Raw genomic sequence first — 12,516 nt, forward strand, 5'->3', positions numbered from 1 at the left:
CCAGATTGGACTACTGTAACCTTCTCCTAGCTGGCCTCCCAGTCTCTCACCTCTCTCCACTACAATCGGTTCTTAATGCTGCTGCTCGGCTCATCTTCCTCTCCAGACGTTCTACATCTGCTTCCCCTCTCCTTCAAGCCCTACACTGGCTCCCCTTCCCCTTCAGATGCCAATTCAAGGTTCTTACATTCGCCTACAAAGCCCTCACCAAATCCTCTCCCGCATACATTTCTGACCTTCTCTCCCTTCACACTCCCGCCCGCCCACTTCGCTCAACTAATGCATGCCGCCTCTCTTGCCAACTGATTACTTCCTCCCACTCCCGCATCCGAGATTTTGCCCGTGCTGCTCCCTACCTTTGGAATGCTCTCCCTCTCCCCATCAGACTCTCCACCTCTCTACAAATCTTCAAACTTCATCAAGGCCTTCCAGCACTCATCCTAACCCACCTCATGCTCTTTCCTTCCCATCTTCCCCTTCTGTGTCACGCCTGTCTGTCTGCCCCTCCCCTTAGAATGTAAGCTCTCACGAGCAGGGACCTCTTCCTTCATGTGCTTCTCTTTACATTTTCTTCTACTCTCTACTCCCCATTAGGGCACCTAACACGGGACCGCCAATTCCCGGCAGCTTATTGTGAGTGCTTTAATCACTATTTCAGCAATGTATATAAGTTGTGTCCTTGTCCTGTACTGTAATGTACTGTATGTTACTTGTTTCTTGTTCACCTATTAGTTCTATGTTCTATGTACTATGTAAGGTGCTGCGGAACACTTGTGGCGCCATATAAATAAAGGATAATAATAATAATAATAATAATAATGTGCAAAGGAGACGGGGGCAACACAGGGTGCTGTGGAGCCCTGTTACAACCCTTTTGGGCATGGCCGGCTTATAAACTTCTAGCTTGCTATAGTCTGTTGGTGCGTTTCCCTTAAGTACTCAGGATAGGTTGATTTCACACCCTACTGGGGTCATTGGCACGTCTTACCCGAGCAAGCTTGGTTGTGTATTGGAATGGAGGTCGGATGCCTCCTGCTTGCTTAGACAGGGAATAGTTGGCCCTTGCAAGCTTGTTATAGCAGACTTGCGTTGATCAGGGATAGCTGGCCCGTGCAAGTTGTGGTATGATCTCAGTAAGGTTAGCGGGGCGCTGCATAACTGGCCGTTCGTTCTTCTGCCACAATACCTTTGTAATAAATGCAGCTTATGTCACATCCAAAAAGGGTATTACCCCATACCAATGTTTTTTTTTTGATAATTATACTTTTTTAAGTTCATTCATGTTTCTCTGCCCAGTTATTTAATGTTTAACCATATATTCTGGTGCTTGTAATAAGAAAATGTACAGTCATATAATACCAATAAAAAATACCAATAAAAATACCCAAAAATGTGCTTACCTGATATCACTAATCAGACTTCTCTTAACCAAATACATTTATTCAAAAAATTACGTTTGCCAGCTTCACATTAAAAAAGTAAAGACACAACATGTTACACAAACTGATACAATTGTACAAAATGTGGGCCTGATTCAGCAAGGATCGCTATTCTGCTTATAAGCACGCAACGCAGTTGCTAATATCAGCGGTGATATGTAAATGTTTGCATTCACATTGCGATCGCAGCCTAACATAAGGACGCCCACTTCCCCCATACGCACATCCGTATACTTGGTCACCATAGCTAAACAATCGGTAACCGCTGTATGTGGTACTGACTCCGGCCAGGGCAGGCTTCTCTCCCTCCAGAGGCTGCTTGAATTGGTAGACCACAAGTGAGTGCTGAGTTTGTATGATCTTTTTATGTAAATTGTGTGGTCGCATCCCAAGGGCACCCCAGGTGGTTGTGTGCCTTGGATTAAACCTGAATGAAGTCTTGAAAGGACGAAACGCGTTGCCTCTTGCCGTGTATTGCCTGCCACATGAACTATTAATTTTCTACCTCAGATAAGCTGCTCTACCTTCATTACCCTTTTTTTTGGTGTTTTAAATTATTTTTATTGATCATTTTTGTATCTTGCTTTTAAATTGCAAGTGATGTTTATTGTTTACTTTTTAAAACTGCAATATTAAATCCTTTTACAGTTTTAAATATTTATTTGATTGCATGTAATTTTATTCTAATTCACATATTTTACACATATTTAAGTAAATAAGTGTATCATTTAACTACAGGAAAATTCCAGCACTTTGCACTTTTGTATATGCTTATACATTGAACACTGTATTGCACATTTTTGCACTAATATTGCACTCATAGCACTTGCACTTTTTGGTGCAGTACATTATACATATGTATATGTATTTTTGTAAAGATTGAACTTCACATATTTTATTTTTAACCAACTAGCTAGTCGCTCTAAGGTCAACATTTATGTATATATATATATATATATATATATATATATATACTGTACATACAGTTTATATTTATTAATTAATTATACTATAAGTCTGCTGTTTCTATCAGGGGCCAATGGTCAGTTCCCAAATTATATAGTCTGTTCCTGTGAAGGTAACAATGATAACCCTTATGGGGTCATTTCTATTAATTATCCTACTGTAATGCGAATAGAAAGTACTGTAAGTTTATTTTGGAGGTTATTTGCAAATTGTATCTACTTACCAACATTACCGCCAATAGGGTGTTAGTTAGGCAGAAACAGATCCTCCAATGTACTTAAATATTTAGACTGTCTCCACATTTCTTCAAAGTAAATAGTTTGTTTACTATTCCCTCTTATACAGAGGAGAAGTAAATGAAAGGTATCTTATCTAGGGCTGATCTCGTATCATATAATTTCCTTCACTGCCAAACTGCCAACACATAGTCAATTAGGCAGATATTAAATTGCTTCCTTCCTCAGCCTCTGACTTTCCTCCCAATAATTTATTACTCCAATTGCCATCTATTATAAAGTTAGGCACCCAGTATATTACAGTATCTCTCTTTAGAATATTTGTATAATTCAGTCTATTGCATACATAGTGCATGGAGACTTCAGATGTAGTTTCTGTATTTCCCTGGTTTATAAAACCTTATTAAAATTAATTCTTAAATAGTATCATATTTTATTTAGCAAACAGACATATACACAACTCCCAACTGTTCATTGTACAAGTGACACCTTAGTATCTTTCTATTGTAAGGTTTGTATCTCTATTATTAATTGTTACAATATGTTTTACAATGTTTCACTGATCACTCTCCGTTATTTATATTATTCCTGCAGCGCTCCCCTAGTATATTATACTTACTCAGTCCTGCTAGTTTTAACACTGTTGCTACTTGCAAATGTTACTAACATAAATTATATGGCGCATAGTGAATAGCTGCAGGGCAGCATTAATCTCTCAATTGCTGGTGATGTCAATTTATTTGAGACATTGGGGCCTATGTATTAATAATCGCTGTACTGCCGCGATTATTAAAAGTCCAACTCATCGTGAATATTTTAATTTTTAATGAAAATATCCCTGCTATGTACTAACGGGAACTCGCAGGGACAGCAGTTGCAGTTTCCGTTGTCCCCACGAGTTATATCCCCGGCATTTCGGAGAAGTCTTTCACTGAAGTGAAAGACTTCTTCGGGGAAGCTGACGCTGCGCATGGGCAGAGCGTCAGCTTCTGGGACTGGCCAGGGGCTGCAGAGGGACAGATCAAAAGATCTTTCTCCTGCCCCTGGAGCCCCAATAGGCAAACAGTAGTTAACACCACCTGAAGATGGTGTAAATTACCGGGGCTAAACACCGAAAAGCTTTGCATTTTGGAGTTTAGTACATAGGGGTCCGATCGTAGTCCCCATTGACAATAATGGGGACTGCGATCTGTAGTGCTAATTAGCACTTTGCAGGAGATGTCTGTGAAATCTCCTGCACTGTGCTATTAGTACATAGGATCGATACATAAAATTATGCAGAAACTGCAGTTTCTGCATAACATTATGTAAAAAGTGGCTTGATACATAGGCCCCATTGTTACAAATTACAATAGGTATCAGATAGTGTCACTGATCAAGTCCCGTCATTTGTGTAGTTCCTGTAGTCATTTTCTAACGATATATATATATATATATATATATATATATATATATATTGTCCTAACAGTTTCAGTAATATTGCTGCTTACTGATAATTATATGATGTAATTGTAGCATACACAGTGCTGAGAACACCTGCAGCTTATCATCAGTCTCTTAGGTGTCTATGCTGCCAGCTCTTCTGACAAGAGTCTCCCATAGTATCTCATTAAAGATCTCTGCACCTTTAATAGGGTGAGGTATGACTTGTTGACATTCAGAAGATCGACATTCAGAATGTCGACACCAGAATGTCGACAGCTTCTGAATGTTGACAGTCAGATTGTCGGCAGGATCATTAGGTCGACAATCAATATGTAGACATGCATTAAGGTCGACATGGTTAAAATGTCGATACATTCAGAATATTGACATTTAACATGTCGACACCAAAATGTCACCATATTTTTTTAGGCTGTTTTAGACTAATCCTAAACCTAACCCTAATCCTAACTCTAATGCACAACCCTCACCCTAAACCTATCACTAACCCCTAACTCTTACCATATCTATCTATCTATCTATCTATCTATCTATCTATCTATCTATCTATCTATCTATCTGTCTCATATCTATCTATCTATCTATCTGTCTCATATCTATCTATCTATCTATCTATCTATCTATCTATCTATCTATCTATCTATCTATCTATGCAGTCATGTTAGACTAATCCTAAACCTAACCCTAATCCTAACCCTAATGCACAACCCTCACCTTAAACCTATCCCTAACCCCTAACTCTTACCATATCTATCTATCTATCTATCTATCTATCTATCTATCTATCTATCTATCTATCTATCTATCTATCTATCTATCTATCTATCTATCTATCTATCTATCTATGCAGTCATGTTAGACTTAAACAAAGCCTATAAAAATGCAAGTACCTATTAAATTCATGGGCACCAAAAAGACTACTTAGATCAGGGGTCAGGGAACTTTTTTACCTTTTGCCCCAAAATATATTTAGATACACCGACATTACCCCCTTGATTTGAAAGGAAGGAAATCATATAGTAGTGCCCCCATATAATGCCCCATGTAGTAGTACCCCCATAGTTATGCCCCTGTAGTAGTGCCCCCATATAATGCCCCTGTAGTAGTGCCCCCATATAGTGTCCCTGTAGTAGTGCCCCAATATAGTGCCCCTGTAGTAGTGCCCCCATATAATGCCCCTGTAGTGCCGCTTGTACAAACCCCCCCCCCCCAAAAAACACTTACCTTAATCCCCGCTCCTGCATCCGCCGCCGTCCTGTCCGCCCGGCTGCTCCTCGGAACTATGGGAGAGATGCCATGACTTTTCTCCCATAGTGCGCATGGAGAGAGGAGGAAGCTGGAGTCCAGAAGAGAACTCCAGCCTCCGACTAACGCGGCGCTGCAGGGAAGGAGCCGGGCGCCCGTTGGTAATAACATCTCAGCGGGCGTCCAGCTTAGAACCTCCCTGCGGCACAGCCGGGCATGCATATGAATCATTCTATATTATAGAATGATTCATATGCATGCCCGGCTGTCCGTCAATTACCCCCAGGAATTTCATTTTTACCCCATGTGGTGTAATTTACCCCTGTTCCCCGACCACTGACGTAGATGCAAGAGAAGAATTAACTTTTGGTTCTATTACCAGATAACCCCATCTGTACATTGCAGAAACTCTCCATCACAAGCAACGCTTCTGAACCCCTGATATTGCCTCTGATTGAGAAGTACTTGGCATTAGTTAAACTATACATGCTCAGAAAAGAGACTGTACACATTAATCTTCCAAAATAATCTCACTAACACCCCAGTGCTGCTACTGCCCTAATATTTTATAGACGTATGTGTTAAGCAGTGCCAGAACCATGGGTGTGTGAATGGTACCATAGCCCAGATTGCAGGGACTCTGGGTTGGCATCATTGCTGCCCCATGGCCCCTGCATCTGGCTAGCAGGGTGCCTGTAATGGCACCCGGCAGCCAATATCACTGGCAGAGCTCCTGGCACACACGCCTCAGCCTGTACAGCCACCTGGAGTGTTATGTAGAAGCTGGGACTCCGAGAGGCTGAAGCTGGTCATGGAATCTGGATTGGATTTCAGTTGGTAAATAAAGGGAAAGTTTGCTGCAGATTGTGTTCCCGTATTTACTATAGTAATTACACAAACTAACAACAATGATTACATAGAAAAATATTCACATAAAAAAACCCATATAAAATATATTGCTTTGTAAACCTCCATTTCATGTTTTATTTTCTATTGACTTTGTGTGGATTTACACAGGTCATAATTGAGTCAGTATTTGGCACTTTTATTTGAGTTGGCAACAATATATAGCGGAGATTATGGAACTTTCATAATACTTTGACCTAAAGACTAGTTCAAGGTTAACTTTTTTCAGTGTGATGTAATAAATACCGGCAGCATTCTGTAGCATAACCGGTTACTGGCCATTATGGCCTCTATTTATCAAACAGGTGGGTTTTTCGCCTGGGATAGGGCTTTGCCCGGGATGTAGTCAGGAAGCCGGCAGTCGAAATGCCGACCACCGGGCTTCCCGACAGTGAAATCCTGGCATGGAACTAAAGATAGGCGTCTAAATACTGATGCCTATCATAAGCCCCATGCCGAAATCCCGACACCTGGGATACCCAACGTAGGTAAGGCGGGCATCGGGAGCGCTTAGCTGGGGGGAGGGTTGGGAAGGTTAGGTTTAGGGACTCCTGGGGGGATTTAGAGTTAGGCACTCCCCCGGGAGGATTGGTTTTATGCTAGGGGAAGGGGGGGGGGGTTAGGGTCAGGCACCACCGGGGGTCCTATAGGTGGATTCCTAGGTAGTAGGTCACCTCTCCCGGGTCTTCTTTATGTTCAAAGTGTGAGTCTAGAACTTCACTTTGTTTTGTGATCTCTTCTTTTTCATGAGCAATAATGAAATCATCCACCGATAAGAGCAGATACATCCATTGCCCTCTCAGTATAGGCATGGATCAGCTCGACTTCTTGTGAGCTCTAATTCCAATAATCCTTCATTAATGTTACAATTCAATGCTTTTGGTCACAGGTTCTCAAACTCGGTCCTCAGGACCCCAAACAGTGCATGTTTTCCAGGTCTCCTCACAGAATCACAAGTGAAATAATTAGCTCCACCTGTGGATCTTTTAAAATGTGTCAGTGAGTAATGACTATGCCTGAGCACCTGCTGGGTGACCTGGAAAACATGACCTGTGTAGGGTCCTGAGGACAGTGGCCCTGATTCAGAGCCGGACGCTCTGAAAGAGCGCTCGCTCTCAATCTGGCCTTTTTTTTTTTTTTGTGCGGCCTCCTGGCCGCTTGCATAGCTGTGGGTGACCACCCACAGCTATTGCAAGCGGCCAGGATGATGGTCACGATGGTCAACACCATCGCGACCATCGGGCTTGCGACGAGACCCTTGTGGTAGGGTCTCGTGGCCGCAAGCCCCAGAGAGCTTCTGGCTCTAATAGAGCTGGAAGCTCTCCCACTGACATCACTTGTGACGTCAGTGGGGCCGCCCACAAACGGCAGGCCTTCGCTTGGGAACGCTTCCGTTTGTGAGGCCACCCCCCGGCCACGCCTACCAAACGGGGCGAGCTGTCATTCACCATCGACGGCTCGCCCCCTTTGGTGCGAGACCCGGAGCGACGGAGCACCCGTCGCTAGCCGGGTCTCGCACATGCGCACGTCGGAGCCGGCTCCGTTGTGCGCATGCCCAGTGGGCAAACATCGACCCGGTTGCAAGCGCTCAGCGCTTGCGACTGGGTCTGAATCAGGCCAGAGTTTGAGAACCACTGCTCTTGGTGATTGCTTAATACCATAGAGCGATTTTTGCACTTTGCAAACAAGATGTTCCTGGCCCTTTTTGACATAACATTCAGGTTGTGTCATGTACAATTCTTTTTCTATATCACCATTAAGAAAAACAGTTTTGATGTCACAATGTCTCACTTGCATATTTTGTAAGGGAGCTCTGGTGATTAAGGTTCTGAAAGTGCTCTGTTTAGTAACTGGTGCAAAAGTGGCCTCATAATCTTCACCATATTTTTGAGCGTAGCCATTTGCCATTAATCTTGCTTTAAATCTGTAAACTTTACCTTCAGAATCACATTTGGCCTAAAAAAAAACATTTACATCCAATTGCATGTGTTCCTGGAGGTACTTCTGTAAGATGCAGAGGCGTATCTACAATGGGTGCAGGGTGTGCGGGGAACACTGGCCCCTGGGTCCAGGGGGGCCCTGCACAGCACACCCTGCACCCATAATATTACTTACCTCTCCAAAGTCCCACGTCGACGCGGGGGTCCGGCGCTGTACAACGACTGGAAAATGGCCGCGGTGGCCATTTTCCTGTCGTTTGCGCATGCGCAGTACAGGGAAAATGCGGCCATCTAGTGCCCAGAGTCTATAACTCCGGCGCTGGCTGCGCACAGCTCAGTGTGCTGCCAGTCTCCAGGCGGAGAGGAGGGGGCCCGTGTCGGAGACTGCACAATGGCCCCCTCCTCTCTAGAAACGCCCCTGGTAAGATGCCATGTCTGGAGCTGTTTGAGAGATTCCATCGCTTCATCAGCAGTTTAATTCCATTTTTCCTTGTCATGGGTAGGTAGTTTCTGCATCTCTTTCCAGGACTCTGGCTCAGGTTGCGGTGCTGTCCAAGGAAGATAAGATAACTGCTGTGGTGGTATATTCTTGTTCCACCTAGTAGATCTCTTTAGAGAGGAGGGGACCCGTGTGCATTCCAGAAGTCCCTCTCTCACAAAGAACAGCTCTTATCGGGAGAGCTGTTCTTTGCTTTTTTTTTTTCATGCAATTAACATCGGCATGCATGCAATGAGTGGTGCAATGCATCATGCATCCCACACATAGTAACTTCAATTTCATTTTCCTTTGCCTCTGGTTGTGGTTTTGGAACTCCTTCCTCGCACTGTTCTGCTTGTGTTGTTCAATGTCACTTGGTTGGTTTCCTTATGCAGAATTCTGTAATCCTTTTCACTATAGCCTACAAACACTCCTTCCTTTGCACGAGCATTGCAGTATGAGCGTTGGAACGTGTACTAATGCCTTACTTCCAAAGATTTTATATGTTGTAGCTGAGGTTTCTTTCCATTCCACAGTTCATATGGAGACTTTTCAATGATTATAAAGACAGGAGATTGTTGTGATTGCTTCTCCATAGTAAATCGCTGGCATATCTGCATCAGAATGCTCCACCCAGGGGCGCCGAGAGGTGGGGGGGAGCGGGTACAAATTACCCGGGCCTGGGCTTGCTGGAGGGGCCCGGCGGAGGCCCGGGTCCGTCAACGCTCCCCCCCCTCTTACATCACAGCAGCCCAGCACACGTTGCTGTTTGCTGGGCTGCACTGAGTGACTGCTCACGGCTGCTAGGAAGCAGCCAAAGCAGTCTCCTATGCCTGTGGGGGGAACGATCAAAGAGATCGCGCCCCCCACTAGTTATGCGCCGGGCTGAGGGGGCTCAGAGCGCCCCCCTCCCCAGCGCACAACGCCACTTCGCGGTGCCGCAAATCTTGTTTGTTTGTTTTTTTCTTGAAGAGGGCATAGCCACGCATCTTACGATTAGGCCACACCCCCTTGTACCTGGGCCCACCGCAGCGAAAGGTGGGCCTAGCTCCATCCACTTTTGCAGAGAGTCTAATTCATCCTCTCATCCTCCCCCATATTGCTCTGCATTGTACGGTACTGTTTTCCGGAACATACTTTCACACCTTTCCAGAGTGGCTTGTGTCTTGACACTTCTATATTCTTTCCCGTTTTTGGAGAAGTGGTTCATTATATGACAAAGATATTCTTCAAGTTTTTCTCAGACTTTGGGGCATATTCAATTAGGTGTGAAAAAGTCGAGTACTTATCGCCTGTCGAGGTTTTCGCCGTCATTGTTGGTTTTCCATGCGCGCGTCCACGCTTATCACCGTATTCAATTAGAAATCAGCGAAAAAGGCACCCAGCAAAGTGCAAACAGGTGAAAAGCGCTGTCAGATTTGGGGAAATCAGCCTGAGACCCCCCCAAAAGATGCACTAACATTGGGGATCATTGTAGATGCCCCCGAATAGCCCTGCTGAAGCTATTTGGGGTATTTATATGCTCTCATTAGCTGCTAAATAGCGTCTTTGCACAAGTGGTGAGGAATATCATTTAGCAGGTTTTTTGGGTGAAAATAACTAGTCCCAGCAAATTTGGGGTACATGAAAATGGGTACAAGCATGGTTAAAAATTGCAAAAGTGTGGTTTTTAAAAACGTTAAAAACAAACCTTCAGCATGCACCTGAAAACAAAAAAAACCCTCCCCCATACTTGCAGACCCCCCCAAAGTCTATTTCGCTAGTTTTTAAGTTTGTACCCCAACTTTGTATTTTTCGCCCCCTTTTTCAAAGTCATTTTATGGGGTGTTCTTTAATTTTATTTAGGATTTTTTTTGACACAGTTAACTTTTGGGGTCCTGTCCTAAGGGTGCAGGGTGGATTCCCCACCCCAAAACCGCAATTCTGCACTTTTTGTCAGCTGCTATTCCGTCGGGTACATTGCATTGAGTTTCCGTACCGGTGAAAAGTCTCCACAATTGAATACGGGGATAAGTTTCCGCTGGCGAAATGACATCACCGGCGAAACTTTTTTTGCCTAAAACGGCTTTTCATACCTAATTGAATACGGCCCTTTAGCCTCACTGAGCAACAGGTAAAGTGTTGTGAACTTTGAGTAATCATCATGGAATGTGATAAAATATTTAGGGCTCCGTTTACTAAGGCGTTTTATTTATTGCGCAACATAACGCCGACGCTCGCTGTGCTATTTTAATTTGTTTACCTTGTATTCATCACTAACATGCTCGCCGGCGAGTGGTGTTATTAGTGAAGCAGGCAGCTGTGTTTTTCTGTGCCCGCTGTCACTGCCGAATGAATAGGACAGGACAGACTACGGAGAGTTGGAGGGAGGGGGCGGGGAGCTGGAGAGTCAGAAAGTAGGAAGCTGGGAATGGGAGGTAAGGGGCGGAGAGCTGGAGAGGCGGAAAGTAGGAACCTGGGAATGGGAGGAAAGGGGCGGAGAGCAGAAGGAAAGGTGCGGAGAGTGGGAGGGAAGGGGCGGAGATTAGCTGCATCATTGCATTGTGGGTATGGACCCGGATGCCGCAACCTCTTCACTGGGACAATAGCGGTCGTCAAAATAACACCAGCAGAGACACGGAGAAATCACCCAACGAGTGGTAAAATACAAATACCGCTCTTGATAAATACAGTATACAATACTTTATGGTGATAAGAAAACAAAATAGCACCGCTGGAACTCAGAAAACGATTCATAAATACCAGAAACAGGATTAACATATCTAACGAGTCTTAAAACGGCTGAATCTCATTAGTAAATAGAGCCCTGGCTTAGTTTGTCCTGGGGGTCACATCTTTCACTGGTCTACGTACATCTGTGTGCAGTGCTGTAACTAGCGGTTTGCAAGCGGTGCTACCAAACAGAGCGCAGAGCCCTGTGGGCGGCACCGTCGCTGCCCCTCGTCACCTCCATCTGGTTAATAGGTCGCAACGGCACCCTGCAGCCGGAATCACTGCTGCGGTGCCACCTGGAGCGTCCTTTGGATGCTCCAGACATGCACTCTGCAGCGTGTACGGCCCCCCGGAATATACTGAGGATGCTCCGGGTAGTGGTGTAATTACCGATGCTGGTGGTCCCGCCTCCTCAACATGACATCACGCGTTCAGGGTGCACGGCGCTGTCTATGTGAATTAGGTCAAGACAAGTCTTAGCTCTGCTGTTACTGGTTTTTGGAAAACTTTTTCTTGTAATTTTCCCTTTTAACCAGCTTACACATTTCATTACTTTGGTGCAGGAATCGCTCATTATACTTCCTCTGGTGCGCTAGTGCGCTTGTTTACTTTGAAGCATATTTTAAGGCGCACTCTAATTTCTAAGCCTTTCATAGCACTTTCTTAAATTTGAAATGAACCTAATGTTGCCGGTTGGTTATGCTTTGAAAGGTGAAGGCAGTTAAAATGTAACATCAACGTCCAACCTTATTCCCGCTTAATCCCCTTTAGGACCAGCTCATATAGGGTGGGATGTACTAAGCATCGCATCCATAATGCCGTACATACCGCCCATTATCATGTACATACCGGAGATAATACAGTATCACCGGTATGTATCTAGAAAATCGCAGAAGGACGCGCTCACTGCAGGGGGAGCTGGGAGGGATCTGATTGATACAAGGGCGGCGGCATGGTGAGAGCTAGAGCTCGTGGACCAGCAGCCAATCAGGAGGGGTCGTGGTCGGCGCCATGTTTGAAATTCCGTCTGTGCTTCTAGGCCAGGTACAAACCAGAGCCGTAACTAGATATTTTGGTGCCCTGTGCCAGAGAGAGCATTGCCCCCCCCAATTTTTTTAAATAGGGACATAAGATAGAGCACCTTGAGAAGG

The sequence above is a fragment of the Taudactylus pleione genome, unplaced genomic scaffold (assembly GCF_031769625.1).
Source record: "Taudactylus pleione unplaced genomic scaffold, aTauple2 ptg002569l, whole genome shotgun sequence".
NCBI lineage: Eukaryota > Metazoa > Chordata > Amphibia > Anura > Myobatrachidae > Taudactylus > Taudactylus pleione.